General features: G+C 39.3%; 1 protein-coding gene across 1 annotated transcript in view; it reads left to right on the top strand.

Annotated features, from left to right (window-relative positions):
- Positions 1 to 18941, top strand: part of PDE8B (phosphodiesterase 8B) — a 70473-nt gene that overhangs the window by 12953 nt on the left and 38579 nt on the right. The window lies entirely within an intron of this gene.

The raw sequence follows: 18941 nt of genomic DNA, 5'->3' as shown, positions 1-18941 counted from the left end.
CAGACAGTTCATATCCTGTGTCTACCAGCTGCCTTCAATTATTCTTTTTTCACTCTGAAGGAGAGCTGTTCTCTATCTATTCTAAGTATTATCTAAACTGATTAGTATCTGACAATGTAGGTATATCTTCTTTTCTGCTACCAGCATGCATGCCATGAACAGGAAAGAATCATGACACAAATGTGTGATACAGAGCAGTACCTTCATGCTGCCCATCACAGGATTAAGCATAAAACAGGGAAGAACCTTCTGTGCATCTTCTCTAACCTCCTTTCAAACTTTTGCTGCTTGTCTGCTCAAAAAGTCTTGGCAACTGACTTGTATGCCAACGGGAAGTTAGTGAGAATTGGATTTCCTGTTTGTTTGAAAATTTCAATTCAACGAGTGAAATATTTCAAGGACAAAATTCTGAGAAAATGTTTCAAGTAAATCAGAACTTAGTATAGTCAGGCTGAGTTTCTGTTTATATTTTGATAAAAATCTTCACCTGATTTACTACTTCTTCTAAAAGCTTTATTTTTAATAGATTAGTATTTTCTGGTTGCTGGGAGGATCCAGCTGAAAATTTCTTGCTGTCTGGCATTGCTAACTTCACTTGATGCTGCAATGCAGAGGTCCAAAGACACGTTACCATAGAGATACTCACAGTAGTTTTAAACCAACTTTAGGTTACTAAAGTTTGAGTGCTAATGATTACTGCAACATCAGCTGTAGAACACACACTGTGAGGCTGGATATACACTTCATCAGCTGACTGCACTGACTACACCTAACTGGAGCCCAGTGATGTTCCCTTTGGAGGCTGGAAGAGTAGGACTGAGATCTTGCAGCTCTTACTGAGACACTGCCAGTGTTGTAGTAAGAGACCTGACCAGGTGCATTAGCACCACAGTTGTGCCACTATTATAAGGGAGAAGTAAGTGGCCTTGAACAACTGGGTCATCTTAGGAGGCCCAGTGGCTCCCAAGATGGGATTGCAGTGCTTGCTGCTGCTCTTCCTCCTTGCTTAGTAACTGACATGGTTTTTTTTTTACTTTTTTCAATGATGTTGCATCTTGGGCAGACGTTGCACTGTTAGATCAATACTCAGGATGAAAAATAAAATGAGTGATTATTTACTCTCCTCACCATTAGCCATAACATCATCTGTGTTGTTACAGGTCTGGTTTCACTGTGTGTTTTTAATGCTTGCAGATGTGTTCAGTGAGCACATGCAGAAATGAAAATCTATTCCCTTTTGAAGGAAAAGGTGAAGTGGAACACTAAGATGAAGAGTTTAGCAATCAATCTTTAAATAAATATGGTTTCTGATTTGGTATGCTTCTGACCCCAAATCAGTGAAAAGAAGCTAAGCAAGGTGGGTGAGTAGGTTGTTACTGGTTCTGTTGTCGTTATGTTTCTTTTCATAGAGTACCTAGTCATATGAGGCAGCACACGAATGAAATGCTTACCTGATATTACTGTCAGCAACAGAAAGGTAAAGTGAATGACAGCTGGTCGTGTGTGTTCTGCTGTACATATAAATTCATGAAGACTTCTGTACTGCTTCGTGCTGTATACATTTCAGTGATAAGTAATAATCTCAGGCAGAAATGTCTGCAGTCTACCTGTCAAGAGCACCATAGACAATCATTAAACCAAGAAATCTTAAATAAAATAGGCACTCTTGCAGCTGTTTCATTTTCTCAGAATTGGTATTTACAGTAGAGCTCACTTATAAATCCTTTCCAAGTACAGTGTATTTATTCTGTTTGTACAGTCACAGCATCTGCACTAGGTTCCAGGGAAAATAAAATGATTTGTGGTGGATACCAGTGAAATTACTGTGTTCATAGTATAATCTTTGTTACTTTGAACCTGTGTAAAATTTCACTGCAATTTTTAGCAAGTGTCTTATGCAAGAAAGAAAACTCGAACTAAGTGGCCTGCATTAGAAATGGAGAAATAGTTTTTATTTGCTGTGAACATAAGTAAGGTTTCCTCACTTTCGTAATGTGATAGCATGATCCATAACTACTAACCCATTAGGTTTTATTACATGTAGAAGCAGGGTAAACTTTTTTTCTGATCTGATATACGAAAAGCTTGAGATTTTGGTGTCTCAAGTTCTGAGATGACCCAACGCCTCTAATGATGTGGCTTTTGCCCCCCTGAGATAAGTGGCTGCAGAGAGATTTTCTGCTTTGTGATAAGGGTTCCTGCAGCACCACAGAGGTTGTCTCAGTGTTGCCGAGTGGGAGAAAATTCCAAGCTGATGCTTCCTTAGCTGAAAGGATGGTTCCCAACCCAGAGATGAAGATGCCGTTCCGTAGAAAAATGGAAACTGTTCCTAAATTTGCCTTTAGTTTTCCTTTGGAGACTTCCAAATATATATTTCTTAGCTTACTCATGGCATTTTGAGGCAATCATAGTTTAAATGTGATAAAAGTGACTGAATAAAGTAAAAATATCTCTGCATGCATCATGATTGAAATTAAAATACCAGATTAGGGAATGATTTTTTTTATTTTTAATGGCAAAGGATGTTTGTTGAGGCAGTTTTAGTGAAGTGAAATATAAAAAGAGGACCATTAACACAAATGTATTTCATTGGAACTTTTACAGAAAAAACTGTATCTGCAAATCACCTCTCTGCTGGAAGCTGCAAGAGGAATTTAAACGTAAGAAACTTCTAAAACATGAAATATTAAGCATAACCTAGCACTTAGGCTTTTATGGGGAAAATGGTACTTTTTCAGCGTTTCATATGTATTCAGTACACATTTTTTTAAAAATTGATACTGAAATGGGTCAACAGTGCATGCTTCTGTAAACTCCCCATACTTTTCATCACTAGCAAAATAACTTCTCACCTTCTTTCTTATCTTACTGTTAACTTTCGGGGAGGCTCCTTTCCTGAGGTCTCTTTAAAATCAAATTATCTGAATATGGATCTGAGAAGCAGCAGTCTCAGTTTCTGTCGGGAAAAAAACAAACTACTAGACAAGATGCATGTAAGTGGTGTGTCATGGCCACTTGTCTTTTAGAGTACACAAGGCAAATTGCCATTTCAGAACAGATCTCTCTGCACGGTAAGTCCATCAAGCTGACTGTAAAATTGCCTTGAAGTCTATCAGAGCTGTTGTCTCTGACCTACTGCAGATTCACACCTACTACAGTGGTGTGTCAAGGCCACTTGTCTTTTAGAATACAAAAGTCAAATTCCCACTTCAGAACAGATCTGTCTGCGAGGTAAGTCCACCATGCTGACTGTAAAATTGCCTTCCAGACTATCAAGGCTGTTGTCTCAGACCTACTGTAGAGTCAGGGATATGTTGATTCACACTAACCTTGAAAATATGACTTTATCTACCTTGAGGACTTAAAAATGGCTTTGCTTTATTCTTAATAAAAGTTTTCTGAGTAATCTGTACCTGCTATATGGCAGTTTCTGTGAAAAACATAATGACTGCAAATTGCAGAATGTGTCAGACTGTGCCGTGCTTCACAGCTATATATAAAAAAAGGAGCTAGTGTTCCATGGAGCACATAGCATGACTTCAGAGCGACTCTGAAAAAAATAAGTAAAAGAGTGATTTTTAGGGGATTAATAACTAAGAAAATTACTTCTATACGTTTTGGAAATCTCAAGGTCTGCAGTGGGGAATGGATGTTGGAGGTGTCACACTTGCTTATTCTAGTGTGATACATATTATCCTGTGTTGATCATTTTCAGAGTCATGATGTTGGCTTGGTGGCTTGGTCTGACCCAGCGCAGCTGTTGTTGCGTGTTTGCAATCCTGGCCTTCATTGAAGCCTGACTTAGCAAAATATTTAAGCACGCGAGTAGAACCATCCAGCTTGACTGGAAAAACCAGAACACTAGTTTGACTTTACATTTCCACAGGGTCATTGCACCCAGAAGTCTGAAACAACCTTAGGGTGGTCATAACCTGTGTCTGGCAGCTAAATATAGAGCAACTGGTAAGCTCAATGTCACTACAAAGGTCTAAAAAGGAAAAGTATTATTTTCACATATGCAGTAGAAGAGCTGCATATGTGAAAATTCATTGTTTTAGTAATATGCAGATCTGAAGACTTGAGGTCTAAATTCTGTAAGGAAGAGTAGTGTTTTTTATATTTGCAGTATCTTAATAGAAATAATCAGGGATGCTCTTATGTTACTCAGTGTGAGAATCCAGAAATCTATGTTGTCACTTCATTACAGGGTTTCTGCAAGTGGGACCAGTGAGCTAGTCAGAGTGTTTTATGTGTGCTCAAAAATGAACTTTTTATGGTCATCAACTGTAACAATTACAGACCTTTTAGTACAGATGAGGAGGCCTCCCAGCCCAATGTCTCTTACTTACTTTCAGTAAAGCATTTTAACTTTAACAGTAACTTGCTATGTGAAGTAAAATAAAATTTCTGGACTCTTGGATCAGAAAGCTGGCCCCTGCAATTGTAGGAAGCCACCTTCTGTATCTCCTTTGGTTTCATCAAAACTTTGAAAAAGTTTGTTTCAAGTCTTCTCTGAGTTTACTGATGGGAGTCCTAAGCTGCCATTTCTGCTTTCCCTGTTATATTCAGCTAAAAAGCTTCTAACAGATAGCAACATACATAAGTAATAGTGGGCTCTCTGTGTTGTTTGAATTTCAGCTCATTTCTAAGACTGGTGCAGTCAAGGTTCTCTGCTACCCTACCTACCTCGCAGTTGCTTTTTTTTCCTGCAGTTTTTTTAATAGCTTTGCATTCCAACAAATCCCCTTCATCAGTCTTGAACAAGAGAGGTTTATTAAGTTTTCTTTCTCTAGAAAATATCTTTTTTATTATTTTATATGTTTTATATATTTTATATGGTTTTATATTTTTATATGTTCTTATGTATTTTTATGTGGTTTTTATCCATGCTTATATTAGGGTGGCCCCATACATTTTGTAAAATGGTATTGATTTTCATCGTCTGTTCAATATAACTCAATGCCTTTGTTCTTCCATACAGCTCTGTCACAGACTTTCAGCATGAGTGGCCTGAGTGCCCTGTTCTCTTGGCAGCTCATTTCCCCCAGTTTATGCCAATCAAATATTCCTTAACTTTGAAAACTGAATGCAACTCAGCAAGAAATTCAGAGAAGTTATTGTTTCCTGTCTTTTGATACGCACTTGTGAATAAGTACAATATTAACAGGAAATAAGTCATATTTCCCTGTAGAGTCCATCCAAAGTTGTAAAATAAAGATATATATGAGAGAGACACATAACAGAAAACTTCAGGAATATGTTTTTGTGTTGTAATCTCATGGACTGTAGTGTCAGAGTGTAAATTACATGCATAAGCAGTTATTCATTAGAGTTGTACATGATATGGAGTGTAACCCACTAAAATGAAGAGATCATGCCTTATAAAATCTCTGTTGGTGAAAATGTTTGTCTGTGAATTGAAACTAAAATATTTTATGGCTTTCAGAGATAGTATTTCTAAATAAAGTTGTTTGGAAAGTGTCAGGCTTTTGATTGTGCATGTGATCTCTTGGAGAGGAGATTAATACTTTTCTGTGGTTCATGATATGTATATAGTTCCTGTTGCTTAATAAGGGTTTAATTCTGTGAAATGCTGAGCATTTGGGCCATGCTACCTTTAACTGTACAAGAAGCCCTTTTTGTCTCCAGCAATATTGCTCATAAAATAAAATTAAACAATCGCTGAACTGAATTCAGCTTCTGCAATATCAGGCACATTGAAAATAGGCAACTGTAACTATTCTTTAAGGAGAGAAAGTTTGGCAGTTAACACTGCACTCAGCCAGAACTTCTACTTTCAGGTGTGGATGTTCATACTGTGCATATGCAGAAGCTGTAGGAGAAGATTAGTTGTCAAGATTTTTGTGAGAGGGTTGTGCTTCACTATCTGTGGAGAATATAACAGTGCTATTTTTTTATCTTCTCAGTAATGTGTTGGTAGTAAGTTGCATAATTACATCCTAATGATGGTGGACTAAAATGACCATATTGTGTTCAGATAGATGTCAGTACATAAAGACTGGAGTAGCATTAAGAGCACTCTGTAGAACATTGGAATGACTCTTATAATGCTGGGTCTGAAATGTGGCACTTAACTTAGTGGTGCTTCTCCTTGTTAAGACTGGAACAAAATGTCCAAAATAAGTTTTTATCAGAAAGCTTTTAATTTCACACACACACACTGTGTAAATAGTGATGAGTAATACCAAAATCATTATTGCTTATTGCATAAGTAATAAATTGCTCTAGCGCAGCAGAACAGAGGAAGGACTATGCTAGGCCTTCTTTCTATGCTTTTGCAGAGCTTAATGGGATTGCAACTGTATGCAAAAGTTAAACACTAAAATTAGATGCTGATCCTACCAGCATTTACATGACTAGAGTAATGGGAGTGGAATTATCATGACTGCATTCAAGTTTGTAAGACTTAGTAATTAATTTTCCAGATTTATCAGGCCATTTCTTACTTCTGCAAGGTATGAATTCTTCAGGTACATCCAGCAGCAGCTACTCTGTTCCTCTGGATCAGAGCTCCCTCTTCCTCTGACCTATACCTACCTACCTTGTATAAATACTGCTTCTACTTTTCCTCAGTCTTCCTCCATATTTGGGTAGGGCTTATAGAATTAATCAGCCCGTGTGCCCTATTATGTGACATATTATAAAAGTGATAGGTGATCTCTGTCTCTGAGGATTATAAACTAAAATAGGTGAGACAAGCTTCATAAACAATTTAGTGTTGAATGACAAAATAGAGACGGTGAAAAATGCTGGGTTTGGGTAACATCTATGTGGCTTAGTTAGATGACTCAACAGTGGGCAAGACACTGTGCGCATCCCAGAAGGTGATATCTGGATATCAGTCTTGGAATATTTGAGGCATGATTGCTGCCATCTGCAGTGGCTTTGTCAAAACTAAAATAGAAACTTAAACTGAATTAAATGTGATCGAGAATTATTCAGTCATCATGGGAACCTTGGAGCTGTTTATTTTGATGAGAATTTGGCTCTGATTTTCATTGTCTGCACAATTTTTAGTGTGAGATATGGCAGAGACTTTCATGTTGATAATTTGTAGTTGCACAATAACAGACATGGAGATGGTAGGGTCTGCTCTTGAAATAATTCTATTTGTGGATTTCTAATTAAAAGAGCGACAGCAAACTAATTAATTTTGACATGTATTTAAATGCTATTTTTGGATTTCAGAGTCAATGTTACATGGTAATGGGAAAAGTGCCCATATGTACCTGTTATCCTAAAAACTTGGGAAGATTTAATTTTTGGTTTATTGCTATTTGTACTGTGTATTTGCAATTTGGAGTTGTTGGGGTTTGTATTTTTGTTTTTGTTTGTTTGTTTTGATAGAGTTTCTAGGTATAATTCTAAGACATATCTTGCAGATGCTAACATTTTAATTAAAAGGCCAAACTAGTTGTTTTCAGCTGGCTGTCTCCAGACTCGAACAAACAGGACAGAAGTGCTGTAAAACAAACACTGTCTGACTGTGAAGGAGCAAGGAAGAGGCACCATTATGTCTTCAAAGGACATATTCCTGTTCTTTAGATACAATACCCTTTTCTTTACTGGAGCTTATTTTGGTATTTTTGTGAAATGTAGATCAAAGTTCAATGCTGAGTTTTTTTCTAAGTGAAACACAATTCAGAAAACTTCAATAAATGACTCACTCTCATCAGAACATGTTTGTTCTGGTTTTTGTTGGGTTTTTTTCCCTTTGTTCCAGCAAGAGGAATGTAGTGTTTTATAGAGGTTTTAGGCCGAGATAGTATGTAGATGCATTGCTGTAGCTGGCAAAAAATAATAGGAGCAGACCTCTTTGAACCAGGAAAAAAATTCTTCCAACTATGTCTACCCGAGAGAAGAAATAAGAGGAGGTGATACTAAGCCAAAGCTCTGATGGTGATGTCCATCATGCATCTCTGAAGAAGCGGCCTGCTACCCACTCCAGCCTTAGGCTGATATTGATAGCTAGTAGTATCTACAGTGAATAGTGTTGAAGAAATGGTAGATTAAAAATGCAGCACATACCTTGGGTCAAAAAGGGTTTTTTTTCCTTTTAACCCTTGGAGTAGAGTCCATAATGCCTGTGTGTGCACTTGCACATCAGTATTTCAGGTGCTGCGTCTGACTGTTCTCAGGCTATTGAGGGGCATAGTCTTAGTGATTTTGTTCACTTTCAGTAAAATTCTGTATAGTTTATGTTAAACAATGGAAGCCAAGACAGCAATATTTATGTCCTTCAGTAAGAAAATAGATAGGTTATTTACTACTGTAACAGTAGCATTAAATTATTTGAGAGCATGCTATTTCTTGTCTGTCATGGCTTAGGAATGGCATCCTTCAATTTAGTAATCCTGCTAAAACCACACTGCTGCTTCCCCTCCTCCCCCTCCAGCTGGAGGCACAAAAAGAAAAGATGGTGGGTTGAGATAAGAACAGTTTACTGGAAACAGCGATGGGATAAGAAAACAAAGAGTAACAGTAACAATAATAATAGCAAAAGGTATAAGAGAAAGAAACAATGGAAAGCCCCCAACAATAAACAGTGCTGGACCACTCCATCCACCAAGTTTTCTCGCCTGGAAGGAACCCCTTCTCCCAGGAATAGAGAGAGTCCCTTCCCCCCCCTGCCCCCAGCAATGATGTGAGGTGGTATAGAATAACTACAGGGTCTTGGCCATGCCCCCTCCCAGCTACTCCAAAAAATTAATCCTGTTGTGTCTGAAACCAGGACATTGTCAACATCTATCTGAATTAAAATATTTTTCAACAAGGAGCAACAAAAGCCAGCAATACATTGATGAAGAGAAAGGAGACAGATTGTCCTTTCCTAGTAGAAGTAGACTTGCGGAAAACTCCTGAATATTCACATAGTAAAATACTTAACTTCTTCCTTTGCTAATTTTCAAGAAGAGTTTCAAATGTGACAACTGTCTTCCAGCAAGCTCTTGATGACATCACAGAACCCTGGAGATATGCCTCCCACAACCCAGCACAGAAGTAGAACTTGGGATTTGTTTTTTGGCAAAGCCAAGGGAACCGAACAGTCTCTAGGGCAAATGCTGATCTCAGAGACCCTCAGGTGTATGCAGACAACTGCCAATGCTTTTTCTTAGTCAGTGTTTGGAAGACAAAGTTAATTTTAATTTTGAAGTAATTGTTTGATTGCAGACTAACTCTATGCTTTCTAAGTTATGAGTATTTACCTAGACCAAGAGGTGGTGGAAGAAGATCGTGTTTATTTCACTAATATCTTGCTGCAGATTTATGCTCTAGTTGTTTCCATTCATGTATCTATTATCATATTATCTGAAATTTCTGGTATTGAAACTCCAATTTTTTTTAATCAATTTTAATAGCCATGCTCAAGAACTGATCTACTGTATTGAACCATAGGTCTGTCTCCCTGTTATCTTGTCTCGAGTAAGCACAAGGAGCCTTACACAACAGGTAGAGAAGAGCGTAGATGGAGAGGGATTGTTCCCTGGGCCTCTTTTAACCTTTAACTGAGGGGCTTATGAATTGAAGTTATGTTCCTACTGATGTGTTCTGCAGCAACACAGGGGCCTACACTTGGTAAATTTTGTTCAACTGCTGTTTTACCAACACCCCCTCCAGTGGCCTGCTGTAAGGGAAACATCATATTTCTTGTATTGTGGATACTATCGATGAGTCATTCTTTGTTCTGCCCTACACTGTTCATGATTTCATAGATGCCTATTCCATTCCTTAGATAGCTCTCTTCTGGCAGAAGCAGCCTAGTCTTTTTAGTTATCAAAAAATGCCTTGGAATACCATGATTATTCTTGTTGCTTTCTCTTTAATTTTTCTAGTTTTGGTTAATTTATCTCAAGGAAAACAAAAGATTATGTACAGCACTGAAAGCATGGGTTCACCATAAATTTACATGGTAGCATAAGGTTGTTTTGTTTGGATCTTTGTTCCTATCCTCACAGTAGTTACTTTTTTGGCTAGTTCAACATACAAAGATGAAAATAGGATCAATTTTTAAATCTTTCTGTATCTATAGTCTTGAATTTTGCTCTCTCGTAAACACCAGTGCATGTATTTCTGAAACAGTTCAGGCTTAGTTGCTGTGTTTTTTGTTAGGGTTGGTGTACAGAGATTTGATTGGATCCCCCCATAAAGATTTGATTGGATTCCCCACTAATGTGTGTGACTCATGCTCCTTCAAATTTGAGAATGGACAGTAATTACAAACAGATTTACAGAAAGAGATCTCACCATGCCAAGGCCCACAAGTCTTGGGCAGATTCTGTTTACTTTGATAGATGTTTGGAAAAGTTTGTTTTCCCCTTGCATCTTCACACTGCAAGGACATTAACATAACTTACCTGCCATGCATATTTAGTGACGTGAAATGTATGTGCTGACAAAATAAACACACTTTCAGAGAAAATTCTGTTGACAAAGTCAGTATTCAAAATAAACTTGATGTCATTGGTGACTGCATTCTGTAGTTGGTTTTCTTTTCACAAATCTAAGAACATTGTAGTTTGGGAGTTAAACCATTTGTCCAGTAAACAGATTTTAATTCCTTTCTTGTCCATACGGGCTGTGGTGTAATTGCCTGCACAGCAGCCATGCTGAAAAGGGATCTTTGACCTGTGATAGCATTGTGATAGCACCACTTGGAGGGACTAGATGACCTTCAGGGGTCCCTTTAAGCCAAAAGTTTTGTGATTCATTGCTGTTCCACTGAGCATCTCAAGCCATTAATCAGGCCCTTCATTTTCAGATTCTGAATATCTGGGAGAAGGGGAGGCCATTTCCTGCTGCTGTAGATTTTGAAACACTGTATATGGTCAGTGGAGAAAAGTATGATCTTAATTTACATGTCCTACTGTTTTGTGAACAGGAAAGCATAACCTGAGATGAGCTATAAGCATCAAGCTTAGGTGGCGTAAGGAACAGTATCACTGTGCTTACCCTGTTTTTGCATTTTTCAGTTTACATCTGCTTTTGGCCACTTCTGAAGATCGGATATTGGGCCAAGATTTGTTCGTCTGACCAATTTTTGATTATTTCTCACAGTGTTTCTAAAAAGAACATGGGAATTTGTTTAGAAATCTCCCCAGAGATTTGCAGTGTTTTATTAAGGAACATCCTAATCCAATATGTTCAACCAACTGTGTCTTGGACACCAATTCTATTTTCTGCTCACATCAAGAATCAGAATTTTTGAGTGGTCTTAGTAGCACCTAGGTGCAGATCATGACCATTGAATCCATACGAGAAAAATCTGCATGGTGAGAAACTGCGTGTACAATCCTGCAGGATTGCTTCAATATTCTGTTGAAAGCCTTAATCAGCAAATTATAGAACTAAAATACGTCTGGACTACCCTCTATGGATTAAGGAGTTTTGAGCTTTTTGTGCCATTGACAGGTCCATAAGTAGCTGCTGCTGTGAGCAGAATTGAGGGCTGCCCCACAATAGTAGTTTGTTTGTCAAATGTAGCTCCATAATGGCTGAACTAGTGTCTTTTCCACTTGATTGTTCTATTGTCCTATTATGACAATGCATTCGCAAGGCAGACACTAGTGAAGTATGAACAGAATGCAAAAAGTCCTAAAATAATATTAAATAATATTCTTTCTTAGGTTATCCTTTTATATCAAACACATTATATTAGAGCTCATAGGGTTATTTTACAAGTGTCAACTTGCTTGTTCAAGCAGTCATCTAAAATCTCTAGCAACCTGACAGAGGTACAGTTTTCTTTCTCAGTTTTTGTTGTCTTTAGGATGATCCATTGATTGTGACTTGTTTGTGCTAGCTGCCCTTTGTTCCCTTTTCTCTTCCCCATGTCTTTCAGAGGTTTGTCTGCATCCCACTGGTTCATTTTTCTTCCCTTACCAGTGATTTTAAATTGAAATAGGAAGTTTATACTATCACTACTGCCTGTAATTGCTTGATGAATGAGTTATATTGCACAGGGGGAAAAGGAGTGAGATACAGAAAAGAAACAGATCTCTGTTTTTGAATGCTTACTTTCTTAGTTTCTTATTTGAAACGTAATTCAAGAAACAGTATAGAGAGGAGTGAAAATGAAGGAAGAAAGATAGAAATCTTGACATCTGTTCCTGAAGCTGATTCTGATCAGACAGATCTTTTCAGCTTTACCCAGAAGCAGTTGTAGGAGCTGACTCTGAGAACCAAACATAAAAACATTCAATATGTTATCAACTTTGTAATTCACAGAAATTCAGCTTCAGGCATTTGATCCTTACTTTGATGTTTTTATGAGTACTTCTGCTTATCTCCAGAACTGCTGCCAATCTCAGCTCTACTAAGCTAGGAAATCTTGGCACGTGGCTCACACTGAAGAATACGTGGAGTTCACAGCCAGAGGCATCTCTATGGCAGGTTCCCTGAAGTTAGGTTGATATTCTCAGAGCATAAGGGAAATGCAGAGATGACAGTGGGCTGGTGCATCTGGTGTATGATAGCCTATGGTTAGCCATGCTTGATTTCCAATGCTTCTCTCCCAGATGAGTGCTCTCCCACCAGGTGAAGACAAGATTGGTGGGAAAGAGGGAGTTGGGAAAGAAAGTTAGGCTTCTTTTCAGATGCAAGTCACTGCAAAAAAAGGTGTTCAAGGGTCATGATTGAGAGTATGCAACAGGAGCCTGATTTCCTCACCCAGAGGTGAAAATGGTCACGAAAGGGAAGGCTCTACTTTCCCTTGACTTTGTTCCTCTCCCTGGTAAATTTTCAATTCTCTTGTGTGCAGTGACATAGCTTTAACTGGAGGCATCGGGGTGGCCTCATCCCAATTCTGCTTGCTTTTGAGAAGCAGAAGGACCAGACACAGATTTGTGAACTCTACCCTTGAGCTACATGCACTTACAAAGCACAATAGAGCCTGCCAAACCTAGATGTCTTTGTGGATTTGGGGTCCAGTTTTTTGCCTGTGTATGTAGTGTTTTCATGCTGCATGCCTCAATGTGTGTTGTCACATACGTCATGAACAGACTACTTCTTCAAAATGCATATGCATTTTTTTTAGCCAGTTCCTAGGTATCTGATGGGTCAAGCTTCTGTTACAGATGCTTGCAGAGATTGCAGTGGCTGTGTCAACAATGATGAAACCTTATTTCTTCTAAACGGTATGTGTGTTTGATCATTATTTTCAGAAATAAAATAACATGACCTTGCATTAACCTCAGAGTTGAGCTATTCAACTATGTAATGCTCCTCTGGACTCCTTGGAAAGGTAGCAGTTGGCTGGCATGAGGGGAGGAGCTTGTGGAGTAGAGTGAGTTGGCAGTCCTCTAGTGGGAGCCAAGGGGCCTCTGGTGGTCTAGTGGTTAGGGTGCAGGACTCTCACCGCTGCGACCCGGGTTCGATTCCCAGCCCCCCGGGCAGATGGAGCTCGTCAGCCCTGTAAGGCAATCCATCTAAGAGAAGGTCACTCTAAACAAACCTACGTCCTGGGGACCTCACTGCCACTGTCCAAGCTTGCTCGGCCCCGGCAGATGAACCTCAGGATTAAAGGGTGGGCTCAGTTCAGCGCACGCTGTGTCTCACCTAAAAAATCCACTGCGCAGGCTCGAAGGGTTAATGACCTTTCCCAAATCTTCGCTCGCGAAGACTGGCCATTATTATATAGTGGGAGCCAAGAAAATGAAGGGCATGAGCAGCTGGGGAAGCAGATGCAAAAGTTAACTGGAAACCACATCAAGGGGAATTTAACAGGAAAAAAGAAAAAAAAGAACCAACAGATTCTGACAACAGAGATGGCAGAGAGCAGTGGTTCCCGAAAGAGAGTAGCTGTACTGGTGGGTGGAGAGGACAAACAGAGGCAGCAGGTCAAATGAATGAGGCAGGGAAAGATGGTGTCTGAAAAAGCCACAGAGGTCAAGCCAGAAGGCATCTAGTTCAGAACCAACTCACCAGCAGTATGAGTGTGTAGTGATTCGTCCTACTTAGTCTTTGACAGCTTATCATTTAGTGACTTTTTGACTCAGAGGTGGAAAGAACTTTGTAAATCTGTCCACAAATTGCTGAACAGATCAAGTGATATTCTTTGTAACAATTGAAGCTGGAAAAGAAACACGAGGAGACTCCAAACAGAGTTGCCAAGTGTTAAACTACACAAAAATGCCAGTGGAGTTGAAAGGACCAGAAGTGATAAAAAAAGTATAAGGTGATAAAGACTGGGATATAGTTCTGCTAAAGAAGGCAAGACAAAGAAAAGAAGTGTAACTCTGCTAACAGTGGAAGAGAAGCTGGGCACCCTGGTCAGGTGTGCTGTAGCAAGCAGAGGAGTAGGACACCAGCTCCAGGCCAGGGGTGTTAGAAAATAGCTCTGTGTCCTGTGTCTCATAAGGGAATTCAAGCTGGCTAAGGCCTGTGTTGAGGTCATACATGGTTGTAATTCTTTTCAGGACTGTAGTTTGGCCAGGGGAAAAAAAAAAAAAGCCAAGGGATTTGAGATTGAAAATAGTGGTATAATCAAAAGTGGAAATGGTAAGAGCCAAAGGACAGGCTGACTTGTCAGCTCTCACCAGCGGTGTGGATGGGGGAAAGCAAGTTGGAGAGAAGTGCAAATGAGCCCTAGCAAAGATGAGGAGATGTAACCAGGGGAAAGCTGGGTCAAAAAGAGAGTCCTGTTACCCATTTGCTAAACCAAAGGGACAGAGGTCTGAAAACATACTACAAAGGTGAAGGAAGGGATGCACCAGTGTGAGAGTAACTAAAGAGAAAAAACATACAGAGGGTAGAGGGAAGGAGCCTTCAGGGCAAAAGGGTGTCCAAAGGGACCTTGGCATCTGTGTAATGCTTCTCAACTGGCACATCCATCCTGAGCCTTTTCAGGAGGCTGAACTCACAACACCTTTGTATAGTGGGTTGACCTGGCCAGATACCAAGTACACACTAAAGCCGTGGGATGCATGAAGGAAGCTGTGACCCTATGGGAGGCCCAAGATGGAGCAGGGTCCTACCAGGGACCTGCAACCTGTGGAGAGGGAAGCCCACACTGAAGCAGGTTTATCCTGAGTAGGACTTGTGTTCCCTGTGGGGACTCGCGTTGGTACAGCTCACTCATGAAGGACTGCACCCCATGGAGGAGTGACCTTCGGGACAGCAGTTTGGGAAGAACTGCTGCCTGAGGGATGGACTCACGCTGGAGAGGTCCATCAAGGACTGTCTCCCGTGGGAGGGACGCCATGGGAGCGGGGGAAGGACTCCTCTCTCTGAGCAGTGCAGAAACAACAACTGACCTCAAACCCCATTCCCCTGCACTGCTGGAGGGGAGGAGGGAGAACATGGAAGGAAAGAGAGGGGAGAGGAAGGTGTTTTTAAGACTGTTTTATTTCTCACTCTTTGGCTCTTATCGTGTTAGTAATAAATTTAAGTACTATTCCCACACTGAGTCTGTTTTGCCTGTGAAGGTAATCAGTAAGTGACCTCTCCCAGCTGTTATCTCAACTCATGAATCCTTAGTTGTTTTCTGTTCTCTCTCCTCTGTCCAGTTGCAGAGGGAGAGTGAGAGAACGGCTTTAGTGTGTACTTGGTATCTGGCCAGGGTCAATCTGGCCAGGGTCAACCCACTACACCTTGCTTCACTGCTTGTTTGGCTGCAGCTGCAGTTGTTGCTTTGGAGCAGCACAGAATTATGCAAGAAGATTTTTCTGTAGTAATTAGTCAACACTAATTACAGTGGTGTGTTGGTAATTATTGATGATTCATAAACTGCAGGGGCTGTAAGTCTGCAGGCATAAGGGGGTAAAGATTTTTGTACTGATAATTTAGAAAGGTGGAAATTTAATGAAGCAGTAACTGCATTTTGCTTAATGTCACTGCTATGATAGTAAGGTAATTGATGATCACTGATTTACAAAAAAGCATAATAGTTAAGAAAGTGACATTGATTTTGTCTAATTATTTGATTAATAACTTATTCCTGTGGAGATTGGTTAGGATGTTATAATGATATTGAAAATAATATTAGGCAGTTTAAAATGTTAAAACAAAATTTTTTTCACTTTTTTAAGGTTTTATGTTTCCAGGTGGTTACTTTATTTTTTATTTCTTTGCTTCCAACACTGTGTCTGTTCCTCTGCTCACTGAAATTGGGGATTTTCTCACTGACCTCTTTGGAATCAGGCTTATCTCTTCGTGTTTTACCAGAAAAGTCTGTTATGGGCTACTACACCAATTGATTTAGACTGCAGATCTATTAACAGTCCTTCCTAGCAGTCAGTCACATAATGAGAGCTTCATTTAAATTGGAAATCATCAGCAATGTGATATTCACTTATGTGAGAAAATGAACAGCAGTCATGGTATCACTGCTATGCCATGTCCACATGGTCACATTCTTCTGGAAGTTCAGAATATGTGGAATTTGTTCCTTTAGGCCCATGAGAGATTCATAGGACATTTGTGAAGGCCAGACACATGTCATTATTCTTGTTGCCTCCCGTAGCTGAGTTTTGAAAAAGTGAGTCAGTCACTTATACCCACAGTAATTTGGGCATATAAATCCAAGGGTCTGATTCGGCTCGTAAAACAAGACTCAGGAAGGAGTATTTCAGATGTACTTTTTGCTATATTTGACAAGAAGGTTTATTTATCCTTCCCATACTCAAGTTCATTACCAGTCTTAATTTGACAGTTCCATCTGTTTCCGTGCATCGTATAAGTAATGAAGTTAGTCATTTTGGGGACTTAAAGGCTATACATGGCAATCTTTCATATATAACAGCACCTATTTTGCATCCCTCTGTGGTTCTGACCCTATCATTTCTGCACAGAGCAGGACAGGGACAAGTTCACCTACATCAGAAGGCTCAGATTTCTCAATTTTCATCATGCTTTCCTGCTGTTAGCAAAGGCAGAAACACCCTGAAACTGAAAGGAAGGGAGGAAGAGAGAAAAAGACCCTGATTTTTATGTTCTTTTTTTCTAGTGTTTTCTATTCCTGAGGCTGACACAGAAGCAGCAGGGAGAAAAACTCTGAGTCAGAGTCTGAGTGAGTGGATTATTTTGTTGTTGTTGTTTTACAATAAACAGGATAAGAAAAGTGGCTAATCTATAAAGTAATCTCTGTAAAGGATTTGATAGACTTGCCTGCATTGATCTATGTCTTGGAGACAGTTATTCCATTTTTGGCAATATAGAGTGACTAAAACTGGATGTCCTCTGAAGTGGTAGGAAGTGGAAGGCATTCATTTACAATGTGAGTTCCCTAGTGTATTTCCCTAGCATTGATAAATGGATAATAAAATAAATATATGTGTCCTAGCATACACGGATATATCTGTGTTGTTCTTTTGTTGAAAAATCCCAGGCTCTTGATCCACACATTCTGAGACAGTTTGAGCTGTGCACTGTCAAAAAAGAAGCTTTTGCTCTGACACTGACCCAGATCTGTTGTGTAGTCTTACAGATTTTCTAAACATTTTTTTTTTTAATAAAAGTAAATCAAGATAAAAAAATGTATTGAAGAGTTTCCTAGATAGTACCAGTGAAGTGTGAATGTGCTGTTTTTCTTTTTTGGTTGAAGGGGAAGAGAAAGTGGGAGCTTTCGGAGAACTGTTTCTCTAATCTTACTCTCAAGTCATGGTTTATGATAGGTGCTTTCATTTCTGTTGAGATACGCTTACAGGCACTAAGCTACATTCTGCTACAGCGGGAGCTCAAGTGGGAAGTGAAGCTTTTCTGTGAGAAAGGGGGAGGTTAACTACATTTATATTGGAGGCAGTTTTTGCTTTGGAGAACAGTGGCAGGCTTTGTAGTTTAATCTTTTGGAGTATTGCCCATTACCACCTTCTGACGTACGTTGTTGGGCTGAGAAGAATCGATGTGCGGTGGTGCATGAAAGCCCAACGTGCCAGTCGTAGCTATACATAATACTACTGTCTCACATGCAGGCAAGGCTGTTAATACTTAACACAGTATTGTACTGTCGGAAGGAAAATGTTGAATACTGGTGCCTTCAATAATTTTGAATATTGTTACATATTCCTTTGAAAAATGCATTTTTAAAGGATTAAGTGTTACCTGTGTAAAAGGCTCAAACTTATCAAGCATCACAGAGCAAAATGCCACAGAAATAATGCTCCAGGATTCCTATGTGTCAGGGAATGGCCCTGGGACTCTGTCTGCAATTAGGATTTTGGTCAAATTATATGTCTTGGGGGGTGATTGCTTTAATTTGCTTACCCCAGGTACCTGGGGCAACTGGTAACTAGGAAAGCAAAAGAATCTGCCCTTTTGGAGATTGGTAACTTGCAACTAATTCTCCATATGCATGAGGGGAACAACATTTTAAGGATTCAAAGACTCAAAAGTATGTGCATCTGTGGGAAGACATATGTATTGTTCTGTTGCTTAACAACCTTCTGTAACTAATGGATTGAAGTGAAACAAATCAGTGGTGTACAGGAGAAGTGTATTGAAATGTATCAAGACACAGAAAGTATTAAGGTAGTCCAACTCCTAGGAAATATAACAAACAAAGCAGCCACCACCTACATCTACTGGCTTTCTTGCAGTAGGTTTAAATTATGATGTGCTTTCATGTCTTCTGAAAATGTCATGGCTCACATGGTAGTGATGTTTTTACCTGAAAACTAAAATTGTTCTGGGAAACAGCTTTAAATCTGCAACTCAAACAAGTTCCCTTGTCTGAAAAGTCACTTCTTTCCTGATCAAACTCATTAAAACACTATTATTTAGTGTATGTCACAAGACCTTTAATACAAGTTCTGTATTATATTCAAATGAATAGGGCAATTTTTGGCCAGAAATAAATGGCTTTCTGTAATCTTAAGCAACATACAAGTCCTTCTATGTAACTAAAATACTCTTTTGGGGAGAGAGGGAAAAGGAAGTGGTGTTTCTTGATTCCTTGTTTAAAACCCTACAATTTTTAAATTGCAGGC

Source organism: Lepidothrix coronata, unplaced genomic scaffold (assembly GCF_001604755.1).
Source record: "Lepidothrix coronata isolate B3197 unplaced genomic scaffold, Lepidothrix_coronata-1.0 Scaffold22, whole genome shotgun sequence".
Classification (NCBI taxonomy): Eukaryota; Metazoa; Chordata; class Aves; order Passeriformes; family Pipridae; genus Lepidothrix; species Lepidothrix coronata.
Note: the sequence above shows the minus strand (reverse complement) of the source record. Positions and strands in the feature narration are given on the sequence as shown.